The 17,513-nt window shown below is 48.5% G+C and overlaps 1 protein-coding gene across 1 annotated transcript in view; it reads left to right on the forward strand.

Moving 5' to 3' along the window:
• EML6 (EMAP like 6) overlaps positions 1–17,513 on the forward strand; it is an 884,002-nt gene that overhangs the window by 235,243 nt on the left and 631,246 nt on the right. The gene's annotated exons all lie outside the window — the stretch shown is intronic.

Below are 17,513 nucleotides of genomic sequence, written 5' to 3' on the forward strand. Positions count from 1 at the left end.
AGGGGCAGGATCAAATCTATTTCATTGGTGGGAAAAGATTAGGAACATTTTCAAAACTGGTAGTGATGGGGGGGGGGCGGTCCTTCAAATAGAAAAAAAATGTTTTCTCACTGAGGAAAGAAAAAGGAATAAAAAATGCATTTGTGTAGCAGTCTGCGCCACTTTGTTAGGGTTTAAGGGTTTTTTTCCCTTTTCTTATTATTGCAACATTGCAGCCTGTACAGAGACGCTCAGTTGATAGGGGTCTCTTGCCCTCAGCTAGTCTGAGGCTATATCGCCCGGAGCCCTTATCTAACCAGAAATATCTTGATTCATGTCTGACCACTCACTAGGTCATCTTATTGAACACTTCTAGTCCTTCAGATTTTTGTGTAAATTCATCTGCCCCTCCCCTTTTTTCATTTTCATGATTCTTAATGCAGCGGGGCTCCTCCGCTGTGGCGGAGGAGCGTCACCCCCCTGCTGGCCAGCTGAGGAAAAGGACAAATAAAATGATAAAACAGTATTATTATTATTTCATTGTTCCTCTGGATGGAGCCAAGTCTTTGGGGGCGGGACCATGCCATGACAGGCAAGGAAGGGGAGTGGTGGGCAGCACTGCTGTCAGTGATCAAGACAGTTTGGCCGGTCATCTTAGAATGGCCAAACCGTCATGCGCATTGACTTCTCCCCAAACAGAGCTGAATTGCCGAGCGGAGGGAACAGCAGGCGTAGGCTCCCAGTCCCCTTTGGAGCAGAAAACACGCCTGCTCTGGCCAAATCCAGCGCTTCTCTCATGCTGGCCAGCATGAGAGAAGCGCTGGGATTGGCCCTGGGGAGTCTAGGAGCCTCAGCACGTACACAGCAAGAAGGAGAAGAGCGGCAGAGCGGCAATCGACGAGGAGCAGGTAAGTTGTTTTTTTTATTTTGTTTTGTTTATTTTGTCATCCGTTGTGCCCACCCCCCCCCTCTGTAACCCTCACCCCTCCCGCCACGAGGCCAGCCGCTACTGCCTCAAGGTGAGACCACAGATTCCTAATTAATTCATAGTCACTCTGAGATTTGAGAGTAAAGCATTCTTTACGTTATCTCGAAAGTACAACCCCCCTGCCTCAAGACCCTTGTTTTAATACAAGTGTTCTATAGCCGGACCGCGTCAACATATCAGACGGCTATCTTTCCATTCAAAGCTCTTCTGACCTCAGAAAAGATCATTTAGTTAGTTCTTTAAAGATCAAGGGCCTCATGTAGGTAGCGAAATACCGGTCGGTAACGGCCGATTTTCGGTAAATATGCCGTTACCGACCGGTATCCAGACAAGTGAGATGTAGGAGTCCAAAAACCACTTTTCGGTAAATATGAGGCGGTAAATACCGATTCATAGTTACCGAATTCTAAAATACCGATTCATATTTACCGAATACATAATTAACGAATCGGTAAATATGAAGTGGTAAATATGAAGTGGTAAAAATTTAAAATGACATGTAGGAGCACTCGGTAATTAAGAAATCCAAGAAAATCGGTAAATAAGAGTCGGTAATTAACACGGATTGAAAGCAGGTGGTAACCAACAACAGTGCAGCTAAGCAATCCCAAAATGCAACAGCGTGGACACCCTGGCAGCTATGTACGTCATTGCAATGCGCCTACGTCTACAGGCAGCAGGACTGAGGGTTTGGCGACGGAAGGAACGCATCCACAGACAGCGCATCACACTATTCCAGCTGACTGATGCAGAGATACATGAGAGGTACAGGCTACACCCCGAAACCATCATGGACTCAATCAGGGACCCGCACCCACTCCTGGACCAGCCAATAAGAAGGGCGCACGCCATACCCCCACATGTGCAGGTGCTCTGCAGCCCACATCTGCTGGCATACGGCATTTCTCAGGTGGTGACAGCTGCGGTGGGTAGTGTATCCCAGAGTTGCCTGTCCCGTTCCTTCAGGAATTTCTTCCCCCATTATATTGGCTGCATTGATGGGACACACATCCCACTCTGTCCACCAGCTGACACAGAGCACATCTACAGGATCAGGAAGTCCACCCACTCCATCAATGTGCATACCGAATGGAATGATATTGTGAATGGTCCCGTGGGTGGCAGAACCAAAAGGTGCGCGTATGCTATTTACAACGAGGTCTGCAAGTTGTCGCACAGTGAGGCGGCTTCCAGACTGAGAGCTATTGACCAAGCAAACATGGAGAAGGCCTAAGCCGTTATAGATATTAGCTCTAGCACTCTCACTTCTAGGATTCATACATGAGACAATAGGCACATGCAAGTACACGGCGCATGCAATGTACAAGCCCCGATTTTGGCGTGCGTCCTACGAGGTATCCCAGTGCCTGTGATTACACCTTCTTTCACTGTGCTTGCAAACGGTATTCATTTAATAATGATAAATGAAGTTTGCTGCGGGATGTGAGTGGTAATCCCGTACATAACTGTCTCGCATGAAGTTGTCTGCTGCAATACTGTTCTTTTTCCACCCCCGCATGGGCGGCGGGATGTTTCCATCTGGCCTTCGATTCCAACCTTGAAAGCAGAGTCCAACAAGTTGAGCAGAATAGAGCGCCATTGTCCCACAAAGAGGTGCCTTTGACTTCCTCTCGTGAAATATTTGTCCTTCACGTTGCTACTACGCGCACTGAGGAACAGGCGCCTCTGAATACTGACCTCCCCCTGCATTTCGGCTCTTTGATCCAAAGTATTATCAATGCCTCGTCCACGACCGGCCTGGCTCAATTTTTTCTAACATGTGGGGCTCGGGTCTCGTGACCTCTTTCCAAACAATTTTTGGTGTAATTCCGGCATTTGTTCATTCACTGTTCTCGAGCATCTTTGGAGGTGTTCCGCTGCTTCTGGCGCTGGTGGCAGGTGTGCTGCTTTTACTTTTCATACTACGGAATGGCTGCTCCTTCTGTGCCACACGAGCACCTGTCCCGTCTGCATCTTCTTCGTGATAGGATGCTTGACTTCTATGGTACTTTGCCATTGGCGACTTTGAGCCTGGCTTATGGATTATCCTTCAGGTATTCCTACTTCACCTGCGTACAACCTGTATTACACTGCCTGGATTGTCCCTTTGAATGGCCTCTGGATTTGTGCTTGACCAACATGGTGTCTCCGGTGCCGGATTTCGATCGACTGATGCGGCCCTTAGTGTCTCACGAGTTGTCCTGTTCTGGTGTCCGGATCATGGCGTGTGGAGCGGCGCATGGTATCCTGGGTAATTGGGACATCTCAGCGGCAGCCTACGACTTCTTGTCCATGAGCTATTTGGAGGAACATTCCGGGTGCCCTCTGATTGTGCTAGAGGCTCCGTTGGTTGGAGAACACGTATGTTCCTTTTCTTTACTCAATTGGATGGCTGAGACTTTTAGTGGCCCTGAAAACGATTGCTTGTTGGAAGCCGTGGCCACATATGCTGCCTATACATTCATGGATTAACTGGATTGTCGTCCATTGCGCCTGTGCTACTGGACAGCACCCTGGCGCAACATTTATTTCTTTTAATTCTCGTTTTTCTCTTCCTGATGGTCTGCTTGAGTTTTTTACTATACTTGCATTGTGTTTTTTGGAATGGTATGCTGCAATTAATTGGACTGTAGGACTTTGGCGCTGCATTGGTTACGCCCTGTTCTGCTCTGACGAAACTGAACTCTGCGTTCTCTCTTTTCTTGCCTATTACATATTGCTTCGCTCAAGGGGGCGTGTAGTGAGTTCTCCCTGAATACGTACATGCATTGTTCAGTTGGCATTACCACGTTGAATGTTATGTAGCCATATTCGTGTCTTTGCACACGACACTGCGTTTCCATGTTCTTTCTTGAATAAACTGCTGACTCGAGACTTCCTTCAGACGAGTGCATTCTGTTGTTCCCATCCCAAGCTCTGCGCAGCGACCTTGGTCTGTACATGCTGTGACACACAGTCTGGAATTTTACACAATGCATGTTTTCCACTCTAGGTTGTTCGACCCACGATTTAGCCATGGCACACGCGCAGCTGCACATACCTGACAGTTGGTGCTTTTCATATCTCAGACGTCATGTTTGTTATTCAGACCGAAGACGAGCCTTCCTGCGAGGAGACTCCTGATGCTCCTGTGATGTGATTTCACTAAGCTGATCTTTGAGGTATGGGGTCCCCTATTCAAGCCTGAGAGACCTTCTATACTGACATGATTATGATGTTGGCTACTTAGTTAAGGGAAGGTGGTAGTGTCCTCGGTATTTTCCGATTCGCTAAATACCACCTCGGTATTTACCGATTCGGTGGATACCACCTCGGTATTTACCGATTCGGTGAATTCCGATTCGTATTTACCGAATGTTACCGAATCGGTAACTGTTACCGAATTTTTACCTACATATAACTTACCGGTTCTAATTTACCGATTCGGTACGGCTCGGTATTTATGAACCGGTAAAATTTATTTACCTACATGAGGCCCCAAGTGTCCTGTGCTAGTTATCTGTAAGTAAACAGATCTTTTCTTTCATTCCTGCTGACTTACCGAAAAGAGCATAAGAAACCTCATTTAAAACTCATCAGTTTCATAATGACCATTCACTGATATTTTATACAAGCAGAAAAAATGCTTTTTTTTAAGGAAGAGTTCTAAGCTAATCTTGTTCAGACCGTCGAGGCTTGTCCGTAAACAAACAGTTGTTTGACCTCAGTCCAGGTAACTCCTTGCTCAAGTTTCGACATTACATGACATCATTCACTGAATGCACAGTACATTCAAAACTGCGTCTTAGCTTTATTCAGTAACCACTGCGTGCTCTGTGATCCGGTTTAACTGTCACCTAGAGGAACCCACCCGGAATATTAGTTACGTGTTTGTGAAATCTGACATTTTCCTCATATACACCAGTACTAAGATGCATATGAATGATTGGGTATCTAACAAAGTGTTATCTTCATACAGCAGTCACTCGTATCAATCTCATTACCCCACCTCCTGGCTTCTCAGTCAGCTTTTTAAGGGAATCCTTAAACCTTCCCTCTGTGTCACCTAATGTGAGGAACCTTGCTGGTTTATTGTTTATCCTGTGATAAAAAAAAAACCCTCTCACCTCTCAATGTCACAGTGAATTAGCATAAGCTGTTGTAATGCGGAAATGACCATATGCCGTCAGTCTGACTTAGGCAATATTTTTCCCGTCTCTTACATTACCCTGGTGGCTCACAAGACATGGCTAACAGCAGTTCTTTTTAACATCACACCTGGTAATTGTCCTTGATTAACTAACCGTATTCGTATTTTTTGTACTTATATATTTTTATTACATTTTAAACTATTGTATGGCTTTTAGCTGACACAATAAATACTTAAATAAAGAAAGTGGGTCTCACGCTACTGGGCAGTAAACTGAATCTAGATCCGGATTCTAGACTCCTGGGATATTTCCCATCATGGACGTCATTCCACCATAATGCCAGGGGTAGGAAGTGACTTCACATGCCCTTTGACCTTCACTTTCACTCACACATACTTATGCTTATACATTCCCACTCGCATTCACACTCTCTCTTACATAAACACATTCAAAACTGCAAGCACGCACACAACATACATATATTCAAACCATTTTCTTTTACTTACCTCAGCTGCCAGGGAAAGTCAGATCCCAGCTATTTTTTCTCAGTTTTGTATGATACTAATAGCGAATAATGTAATATTATTCACTATTAGTATAATAAAAACTGCCAGAAAACGAGGTGAGTGAAGCCCTCACCGACGTCCATGAGGACGCTACTTCTGTTCCTGCCATGGATTTAACCACTGGGGAAGAGGGGCAGCGGCCTGGGTGGCTGACTCCGGAACCCCGGGGCTCATGGTTCGATCCCCTGCGCCGGTGGCAGATCAGCCCAGCACCATGTGACTCTGGCCAGTAGCTCCTTAATCTTCCCAACGGCCCCCAACACCTTGACACCCTCGGGTAATTGTTTGCGCTTTACAAATACTGGACATTTACATTTACATTTACTGTTGACGTTAGGGGTCGCACTGGAAGTGCAAGGGGTCACAAGGGGCATGCCAGGGGTCGCTGCAGCGAGCCCTAAATAACATCCATGTTTCCCATGATCTAATATGGTTACGGTTCCGTGTAGGTGTGTCTTAAAAGAAACTCTAGCCTGGGCGACATTTGTGAAGTCTTCTGCAGGAGAAACGCATTTAGAGCTCCCTCTAGTCTCCAACTTCACATGTCCCAAGTGGCGCTGCGTCACAGCTCAAAGACTGTTTCTGGAACATTCTGTTTCTGAGCATGGAGAAGCAGCAGTCTAAAAGACAGCAGCCCAAAGGTAAAGTATACACCACCAAGGCACACTAATGCAGGTGTCTCTTAAATGCTAAAGAGTCCGAGGCTAATCTTGCCTACTGTACTTTCTGCCAGGGCACAAGTCCTAAAAAAAGAAGTGGGGGGACGCTGTCACCGGAAGTGACGTCACAACAGGAATCTCATGAAAAGAAGTGGGGGGACGCTGTCACCGGAAGTGACGTCACAACAGGAATCTCATGAGTATTCATATGCCTTTAGATGACGGGGCATTTCACAGCACTGCTACCCCTGGTCTGTTCCTCGATGTCCTTTGCAACCCCCCCTCCCCCCCCACTCCCCCGAGGGGGTGCCCCAGTTGCACAACGAAGTGCTCAAAAGTGCACAAGATACAGAAGGACACACATTCCAAGCGTTAACCGCCAACGCCTGCTCGCTCCGCCTCCCAATCACTCCAGCCTGCACACACCACCGGTGCCTCTTAAAGTCTCCAATTACAAATATTAGCATATCTTTGGCAATTTACGGGAAACTTCCCTCCCACCCGGGCTCTCTGCTCACACAATGCTGTCCAGCTTTTGGGCAGGGGGGACGGCGTCCACCCGGAAAAACCTGGTAAAATAAGTGGGGGGACGCCGTCCACCCGCGTGGTACCCCGACTCGAGCCCTGCTTTCTGCTGATTATCACCTAACTACTGTGTCCTTCATGTGCTACACATGGACAGATGCAAACACATGATCCGTTGCAGGTGCATACAATGTGCATTTGGAAGTCCCTCTGCGCAGACAGTTAGAAGTCCACAATACCTTTCCAGTAGTCCTCCTGGAACCCTTCCAGGAGTTCCTCCTGGACAGTTCATGATTTCATGTCATTCGTAAGTCTGCACACGTGCTAGGGGATAAGCCTGCGGGGTGTTTATGTACGCATCTCTTCATGAATCGGGGTCTGTGTCTAGCAAGCCGACCTCCGGAGTCTGTAGAAGGATAAGTAGGATACCAAGGCATTATGTCCCGCAGGAAGAGACATGTTGAGTGATTCAACAAACCCTAAACATTTTAAAGTGGAGCGCCTGCGCCTGTGAGCACTAATGCGGTTACAAAATGGACCTGGAACCGCTAAATAAAAGGAGGTGACGCCATTTTGGCTTTCACCCCGAGGACTGCTGAGACCGTCTCAGCCTCGCGTCACTGTCATGCAGGTTTTTATCCCTTCATTTTAACTGCTTCATAAATATTTCACGAGAGGAAAGTGTCACATATATTCATGTATTTCTATCTACTTTCCATCCTACTAAATCATCATGAAGCCGTGACTAGAAAGCTTCGGCACACAGCTGCGAGGCTCACTCTCTTTAGGGCCAGTTCTGGAGCAGGGCAGGTTTTTTTTTAGATTACTTGTGGTGATATCCGTTACTCCCCATCTTCGCTTCCTAGTCCCCATCTTCGCTTCCTAGTAGCATGATTGCTTAATGATTGGTATGAGGACGCAGGAGCCCGGGCAGTAGTCACCCTGAGTTCCACCAGGGGGGTTGGAGGCATCTGATTGGCATGACAAGCATCAAATGTGGGTTCATTTGCAGGGGAGGGTCGACACTATGTAACTTGATTCATTGAATTCCTGCAAGGTGGTCTGCCTGAGCTCGAAGGCCAGTGTTTGATGGGTGAGTGATTGATTTAAGATTCCATAATGATAGAGAAGAGGGTCACCCTCCTCAAGACTACTTACTAAAAGGAAGCTTCAAAAGAAGTATAGCTTGGAAGCCAGCTGAGGTATTGGCATATTCAACAGCGCAGCCTAGACTAGAGGCCAAAATCTTACCTCAACCATGTTTTAATACTAGCCCCAAAGAGCACCAATTATACCTCAACCTTGTATTATTACTAGCCCCATGGGGATCGGCCAACATGGTGGTCTTTCCCAAAAAAGGGAAATCGGTTAAGGAGCTGGGGTCTTATAGGCCTATAATGCTAATAAACAGCGATGTAAAGATCTATGCCAAAATTCTTGCAAATCGGCTAGCCGTAGTGATTAAAAAATTGGTCTCACCCGTCCAACATGGGTTTGTTCCAGGTAGGAGCACAATTGATCATATCCAGAGGGTGATCGCTCTCTTTGATGCGGCAGAGATTACGGGAGACCCTATCGGGCTAATCCTGCTAGACGCGGAGAAAGCCTTTGATAGGGTCTCCTGGCCGTTTTTATGAGCAACTCTCAAGAGTAGAGGGCTCAGTCCTGGCTTCATTAAGGCTATCTCAATAATGTATAACAATCCGGTGGCCAGAATCGCTATTATGGGGGAACTGTCAGGTCCTGTGTCGGTTAGCAGGGGGACGCGTCAGGGGTGCCCTTGCTCCCCACTTTTATTCGCTTTGTACATTGACCCTTTGGTCAGGAAAATTATGGATAATAACCAGATTTTAGCTATACATTTCAATGGGTGGAGCACCAAGATCTTGGCATATGCCGACGACTTAGCCATCATGACCCCTAACCCACTTGGTGCACTAGCTGAAATCGAAAAGGAGGCAGAGAGTTTTGGGCTTATCTCGGGATATTGACTCAACTCAATAAAACTCTTGTTGTAGTCGGCAAGTGACTCCAGTTTAATGAACCTCGCGTCGTACGAAAGGCAACATAGCTTGGGGTCGAGATAATGGCAGATGTGTCGAAGATTGTGGAAACTAATCTGGATCCATTGCTTCCAAAATTCAAAGCAGATCTAAATCGCATAGACAATCTTAAGTTAAGTCTTGTGGGACAGTGCAATGTTACCAGAATGATGTTTTTCCCAAAAATCGTCTATTTTTTTAGGGCAATTCCGCTGGCTATTAACAATACTTGGTTTAAAACCATGAACCAACTATTTACTAAATTTCTCTGGGCCAATTGCCGTCCCGGGAGAGCGTTAACATTTTTGACGCTACCTAGGATAGAGGAGGATGGGTGGTCCCTAGCCTTCAGCTATACCACTGGGCGGCCATATTATTTAAAATAGGAAGCTTAATTGGGATGGAACTTGATCAAGTGCAGGAGGCGGGTACCGCATCAATTTATGGTTTATTGTTGTTGTCAGGGGCTAGGGGGTGTCTCTTACTTTATACTGATTATAAGTGCTACCAAAGAGTGAAGTTCAAGACGCTGATGTGTGCTTTTAAAACTTGGGTTTCAGTTCGAAAAAGGCTTGGGATAGGCCTCATCCATGCTTATACCCTACTGTATGGCAATAAATCGTTCCCCAGTATTGTTAATGATGGCTTTATGAAAATATGGCATGACAAAGGTGTTAGGATGGTTGGGGACATCATGGATGAAACAGGGGTCATTACCTTTGACATGATTAAGGAAACTTTCGGGGTCGATAATAGGCAATTCTTTAAATATCTCCAGATAAGAGATTTCCTAGGGAGAAAATCTGGAGGCAGCAGTGGTTTCGCTCAGGTGACGCTGGTTGAGATGCTGCTTAAAGGGTCTGGCACACTAGGTGGGATCTATCCAGCAGGTAGGTCCCCCCCCAGCCGCCACACGGTCCTCCTGTGCTCTGCTGCTGCCTGCCAGTACCCGCCACTGCCAAGTAAGCCCCCTGTGCCTGTTGTCCTCTCGCTATTGTTTGTGACCCGTTTTCTTCTGTTACCCCGCTCTTGGTCCCCTCGCCTTGTCTCTGCCCCGGTGACCCATGTTATTTCTTCTTTGTTTGTGCCCCTGTGACCCGTTTTCTTCTGTTACCCCGCTCCCAGGTCCCCCGCTCCTGCCCGTGCCCCCTCCCCCGTTTCCCCCGGTCCACCTTCCTGCCGCTGCACCCTGCGGCCACGTCCCCCGCTGTCCCATTCGCCACCCCGCTCCCGCCTCCCAGCTGCTCCTCCCTCCCACTACCACTTATATGGAGGCCGTGCAGCGCTAAAGGGAGCGATCTTTGACCCTGCCAGCAGGTAGGTCGCCCCCCCAGCCGCCACACGGTTCTCCTGTGCTCTGCTGCTGCCTGCCAGTACCCGCCGCTGCCAAGTAAGCCCCCTGCACCTGTTGTCCTCTCGCTATTGTTTGTGCCCCTGTGACCCGTTTTCTTCTGTTACCCCGCTCCTGGTCCCCTCGCCTTGTCTCTGCCCTGGTGACCCACGTTATTTCTTCTTTGTTTGTGCCCCTGTGACCCGTTTTCTTCTGTTACCCCGCTCCCAGGTCCGACGCTTCTGCCCGTGCCCCCATCCCCCGTTTCCCCCGGTCCACCTTCCCGCCGCTGCACCCTGCGGCCACGCCCCCCGCTGTCCCATTCGCCACCCCGCTCCCGCCTCCCAGCTGCTCCTCCCTCCCACTATCACTTATATGGAGGCCGCGCGCAGCGGGCGTGCGCAGCGGGCACGCCTGAGGCGCGCCTAAGGCAAACCCGTCAGCGCCCATCCGCGCCTGGACCGCGCCCAGTGCCAGGACCCTTGGCCCCCGCCGGAGCCAACCCACCCGACGAAGATACGACGACGCCGCCCTCCACGCACTCAACACTGGCCGACAGCCAGCCTGCTACAGAGCCACCCCGAAACGCACCCATGGAGCCTTCACCTGCCACGCCTGCAAGTTCACCTGCCTCCGGACCTGCACCGCGCCCGCTAGAACAGGCGCCAACAACAACCACCTCAAGTGCATCCTGCTCAACACCCGCTCCGTCCACAAGCACGCCGTCGAACTCTGGGACCTCCTCGAGACAATAGCGCCGGACGTCGCTTTCCTCACGGAAACCTGGATGAACGCCTCCTCATCCCCTGACATCGCCATAGCCATCCCGGACGGCTATAAGATCACCCGGAGGGACCGCATCAACCAAGCCGGAGGCGGCATCGCCATTGTCTACAGAAACACCATCCGCATCACGACCAACACCGACGACACCCTCACCGCCGCCGAACTCCTCCACTTCCAGATACACACCGACCCCAAGACCACCCTCAGAGGTACCCTCATCTACAGACCCCCGGGACCACGCACACAATTCAGCGAAGCCATCGCAGACTTCATCAGCCCGCTCGCCCTCGCCTCCTCCGACTACATCCTCCTAGGGGACCTCAACTTCCACCTGGAGAACAACAAGGACAACAACACCACCACCCTGCTAGACAACCTTGCCAACCTCGGACTCAAGCAACTGGTCAACACCCCCACCCACTACGCCGGCCACACGCTTGACCCCATCTTCTCCTCCAGCAACCACATCTCCTTCAGCCACTACACCGGACTTCACTGGACCGATCACAGCTGCGTCCATTTCAACTTCAGGAAAGCCATGATTCACCACTGCCCGCAACAAGCTCCCCGTAGATGCAGGAGCAAGATCACCACCGACCAGCTCACCACCTCCCTGAGCCAAAACCAACCCTCCAACACTACGGACCCCAACGAAGCAGCCCTCAACCTCACACAGTGGATCACCAACTGCCGCCATTCGAAAACACCACCAGCTGATTCGCACCATCAAAAGAATAGCATTCAGAGACCGACTGTACAACAACACTCACAACAGCAAGGAACTCTTCAGCATCGTCAAATAGCTCTCCAACCCCAGCGCCAGCAACAACGTCTGCGACTCACTCGCCACGTTCTTCCACCGCAAGATCACCGATATACACGACAGCTTCAGCGCTCAGACCACGTACCCATCCGCCGAGGCAACGCCCCCCACCACCACCCTTTGCACCTGGAACCCCGTCAGCACGGAAGACACCACCCACATGATGAACACCATCCACTCCGGCTCCCCAGCCGACCCCTGCCCACACCACGTCTTCAACAAAGCCGACTCCATCATCGCACCCCAACTCCGGGACATCATTAACAACTCCTTCGCATCCGCCACCTTCCCAGAGAGCTGGAAGCATGCGGAGATCAGTGCCCTCCTGAAGAAACCCACCGCGGACCCCACAGACCTCAAGAACTTCCGCCCCATCTCGCTCCTCCCCTTCCCAGCAAAAGTCATCGAGAAAACCGTAAACAAACAGCTGACCACCTTCCTCGAGACGAACATCTCCCTCGACCCATCGCAGTCCGGATTTCGAGCGAACCACAGCACTGAGACCGCCCTCATCGCAGCCACCAAGGACATCAGGACCCTGCTGGACAACGGTGAAACGGCCGCCCTCATCCTCCTCGACCTGTCGGCCGCATTCGACACCGTCTGCCACCGCACCCTGACAACCCGACTCCACCACGCTGGGATCCAAGGAAAGGCCCTGGAATGGCTCACCTCCTTCCTCTCCGACAGAACTCAGAGAGTCCGTCTCCCGCCCTTCCGCGCAGCGCCCACCAAGGTCATCTGCGGCGTACCCCAAGGATCCTCGCTCAGCCCTACCCTCTTCAATGTCTACATGAGCCCCCTCGCAGCCATCACACGCAAACACAACTTCAACATCATCTCCTACGCCGACGACACCCAACTGATCCTCTCCCTCACCAACGACCCCGCCACCGCCAGAGCCAGCTTCCAGGAAGGAATGAAAGACGTCGCAGAATGGATGAAGCTCAGCCGTCTGAAGCTGAACTCAGACAAGACGGAAGTCCTCATCCTCTGACCATCCCCCTCCGCCTGGGACGACTCCTGGTGGCCTCCTGCTCTGGGCACCGCCCCCAAGCCCACGGACCACGCACGCCACCTGGGGTTCATCCTTGACTCCTCCCTCACGATGACCAAGCAAGTCAACGCCGTTACATCTTCCTGCTTCAACACCCTCCGCATGCTCCGAAAGATCTTCCGATGGATCCCCACTGGAACCAGGAAGACGGTCACCCAAGCCCTCGTCACCAGCCGACTGGACTACGGGAACGCCCTCTACGCTGGGACCACCGCCAAACTACAGAAAAGACTCCAGCGCATACAGAACGCATCTGCACGACTCATCCTGGACATTCCCCGACACAGCCACATCTCTGCACACCTGAGAGACCTGCACTGGCTCCCCTTCAGCAAGAGGATAACCTTCAGACTCCTCACCCACGCACACAAGGCTCTCCACGACATGGGCCCCGAATACCTCAAAACCCGCCTCACGTTCTACACACCTACCCGCCAGCTCCGCTCCGCCAGCCTCGCCCTCGCCACCGTCCCACGGATTCGCAGAACCACCACCGGAGGAAGATCTTTCTCCCCACCCACCTATGACTGACCCAGGACCATCTCTCCTTCAGGAGGCACCTCAAGACCTGGCTTTTCGAGCAGTAGCGGCACCCCCCCCCCCTCCCAGCGCCTTGAGACCCTCGCGGGCGAGTAGCACGCTCTATAAATGTTCCTGATTGATAGATCTATAATAAATTTATGGAAACGATGACTGATGATTTACCCAAACACTGTGAACGTTGGCAAGAGCGGCTACAGGTTGAAGCGGGGGAGGTAGAAGATTCACTCAATATGGCCCAAACCTCTTGTCTTGCTACGAATCTCCAAATGCAATATTATAAGACCTGGTTTAATCCTTATATAACACTGGAGAAGATTTCTAAAGGGGGAGGATTTGCGGGAACAACATGTCCACGTTGTAGTTATCCAGCAGCAGATATTGTGCACGTTTGCCTCCTGCCCGATCTGGGTTTAATTAAAAGGGAAGTTGATACCATTCTTGAATCCCATTTGGGACAGCGAATCGAGATTACACCACAGCTGATAGTATTGGGAGTGAGCAGCTCTCACCTACCAGCTCGGGTTCAGACCTTTCTTTTTGTTGCTATGATAGTTTTTCGACTCTGTTTGGCCACTCATTGGCTTGATCCTGTTCCTCCTAAGGGACAACAATGGCTGGGAAGATTCCTGGCTGTTTTCAGGCTAGAGACTGCAGTTTATGCTAGAAGGGGGCAGAGAGCAAGAGCCAAGGGGATGGACATCTGGGCCCCTTTGACTAGATGGTCTGAAGATAACTAAGTGGACGGGATTGGGTAATAAAGTATGTGTGTATTGTTTATGTATCAACTGTGTGCTATAATACGGGCAAAGTTATTGGTTGTCTTCACTTCTGGATAGTGTTTTTGCGCTTAATTTTGTTTCTTTTCTCCTTTTCCCTTTTTTCCTGTCCTTTTTCATGCCAGAGGATGAATGTACTTTTCTATTTTTTTTTCTTTTTTCCTTTTTATCTTTCACGGACCAGCCAGGGTGTGGTGGGTGGGAAGATCTTTGGGAGTGGGTGGGTAATTTGATGCACCCTTATTTCTTTATATGCTGTAGACTCTTGGTTATTAAATTCAATAAAGAACTTTAAAAAAAATCATACATCAACCATGTTTTAATACTAGCCTCAAAGTGCACCAATCATACCTCAACCATGTTTTAATACTAGCCCCAAAGAGCACCATTCATACCTCAACCTTGTTTTAATACTAGACCCAAACGGCACAAATTGTACCTCAACCATGATTTAATACTAGCCCCAAAGAGCACCAATCATACCTCAACCATGATTTAATACTAGCTCCAAAGAGCACCATTCACACCTCAACCTTGTTTTAATACTAGCCTCAAAGTGCACCAATCATACCTCAACCTTGTGTTAATACTAGCCCAAAGAGCACCATTCATACCTCATCCTTGTTTTAATACTAGCCTCAAAGTGCACCAATCATACCTCAACCATGTTTTAATACAAGCCCCAAAGAGCACCAATCATACCTCAATCTTGTTTTAATACTAGCCTCAAAGAGCACCATTCATACCTCAACCTTATTTTAATACTAACCCAAAGAGCACCAATCATACCTCAACCTTCCTTGTTTTAATACTAGCCTTAAAGTGCACCAATCATACATCATATATGTTTTAATACTAGACCCAAACAGCACAAATTAGACCTCAACCATGTTTACTGCTAGGCCCAAAGAGCACCATTAATACTAGCCTCAAAGTTCACCAATCATACCAAAACCATGTTTTAATACGAGCCCCAAAGATCATCAATCATACCTCAACCTTGTTTTAATACTAGCCTCAAAGTGCACTAATCATACCTCACCCATGTTTTAATACTAGCCTCAAAGACCACCAATCATACCTCAACCTTGTTTTAATACTAGCCTCAAAGTGCACCAATCATACCTCAACCACGTTTCAATACTAACCCCAAACTGCGCCAATCATGCCGCAACCATGTTTTAATACTAGCAACAATCAGGCGAGCATACCCACACCCTCTCTACTGGAAGTTGGGAGTGAGGAGTGTGGTGAGAGAAGTTTGAGTTTTGTAGAAGTTTAATTGTTCAGATTGTTCATTTTACTGAATCTACTAAAATCTTTTTGCACTACAATTTTCCGACTATATTTACTAAGAAATCATAGGTTTACTAATGGCATATGGCATTGCCCTAGGACACAGTCCTAAAGAGTTTTGTTTCTCTTCCGTGTTTAAAGATTATATAGCTTTAATCAAAGTGTGTACTAATTACTTAGGTACAGCCTTCCAAAATCGAAAGTTTGAGGATTTCTCAACCCATTGTAAAGCCGTGTACTCTCTTCCAGATTACCGGGGGTGCGCCTTGTGCCTCTTGCATGCCCAGTTCAGCCCTGCTGTCAGCCAAATTCAGTTTAAAGTCAGCAGGTCACCTTCTTTCAGTGAAAGATAGCTAATCCTAAAATCCAATTAAGTTATATAGGACCATATGTACGAAACTGAGGGTTTGCGATTTCCAAATTGCAAATTCGTAGGAATTGCTATTAGGGAATTGCAAAATGAGATGTATGTAACAGTGGATTCCACTAAAAGCGATTTTTTCACAAAATCTCAATTAGGAAATCGCTATGTAGGAAATTGTAAAATTGCGATCTTCTAATAGGAAAACGTAAATTAGGAAAAGCCGTTTTCTGGATGCAGAATAATGATGTCCAGCCAGTAAGTTAAGAAATACAAGGTGTGGCCACAACACAGAAGCCTAGGAAAGTGTTGGAAGAAAGGGGTGCATCTGTCTCACCTCAGGCAGTGAAATACCTATGCTTTAACTACACCATGCCCAAGGAAGATGGGGACAAGGATTCTGGGAGCAGGAAGCACAAGGTCAAGTCCTCTGAAAAGGAGTTGGAGCTTGTAATTGAAGAATGTGTGGCACATATGGACCGACTTTTTGGTAACGCCTCATTTACTGTTCCTGAGAGTCAGAAGACCAAGATATGGAACAGCATCCTGGAGAAGGTGAACTCCCTTGGTGTGATCCAGAGGACCATACCCGAGATCAGAAATCGCTAGTATGACTTGAGATCCCGCACAAAGGAGAAGGTGGCCCGAAGATTGGCTGAGGGTCGTGGCACAGGTGGTGGGCCTTCCAAACACCCTCTTCTCACTCCCATGGATTCACTGATCGAGGTGACACTGGAACCAGAAAGTGTGGTGGGAGTGTCAGACTTTGACACCTGCAATCATGCAGACACCAGCCAGGGTAAGTCTACTCCCCTTTACTTACTTGATATAACATAATGTTTGTAATTCCTCAGGTAAAACATCACAGCAACGATAACTCCCTTTCAATGCTTCCTGTACCTTGGCAATGCATCATGGGCGTTGTAGTTCAACAAAGTCGTATGCTGTACTGTGTGCTGATGATGACTGTACTACACATATCTGTACATCATAAACATGTCACACATGAGGCACAGTTACAACAATATTGTCAACAAACATCAACCATTTATTTACACTAACTATATACATGCATTCCCACAGATCACACCCAGGGCATGTCAGAAACTATTGAGTTGGAAGAAGCAACTGACACACATGTGGAAATTGAGGACACCACAATAGTAGCTCATATGCCCATTACTCTGACTCCAAATACTAGAAGGACAACCGTTGCACCACTACCAGACTTTGTGGATGGTGATGAGAGACAATCCCAAAGCAGGGATACAGCTACATCTGTGGGCAGGACACACAGACACCGTAGAGGCTAACCTGCAGCAGTAAACAATGACAATGTGTCAGACAACATAGGAGACAGTTCTCCTGTGTTTGGTGACCTGGAGAAATCCATCATCTCTGTACAGTGCCTGCAATCCAAACAAATTAGGATTTTAATAGGCATCGTCAATGCAGCAATTGCAGAAAGGTAAAGACCGTTGTATTGCTGCTATGGAGAAGGAGCAACATCTGCAAACATGCAGGCATTTGTAGTACAAGACATGCTTTGATACCTTCACTCGTTCAATTAATCGATTGACAGTAGCCATAACCACTCTCGCAAGGAGAACTGCCAACATACAAAATGACATGGGGCACTGCTGACAGGATGT

Source organism: Triturus cristatus, chromosome 6, assembly GCF_964204655.1.
Source record: "Triturus cristatus chromosome 6, aTriCri1.1, whole genome shotgun sequence".
NCBI classification, from domain to species: Eukaryota; Metazoa; Chordata; class Amphibia; order Caudata; family Salamandridae; genus Triturus; species Triturus cristatus.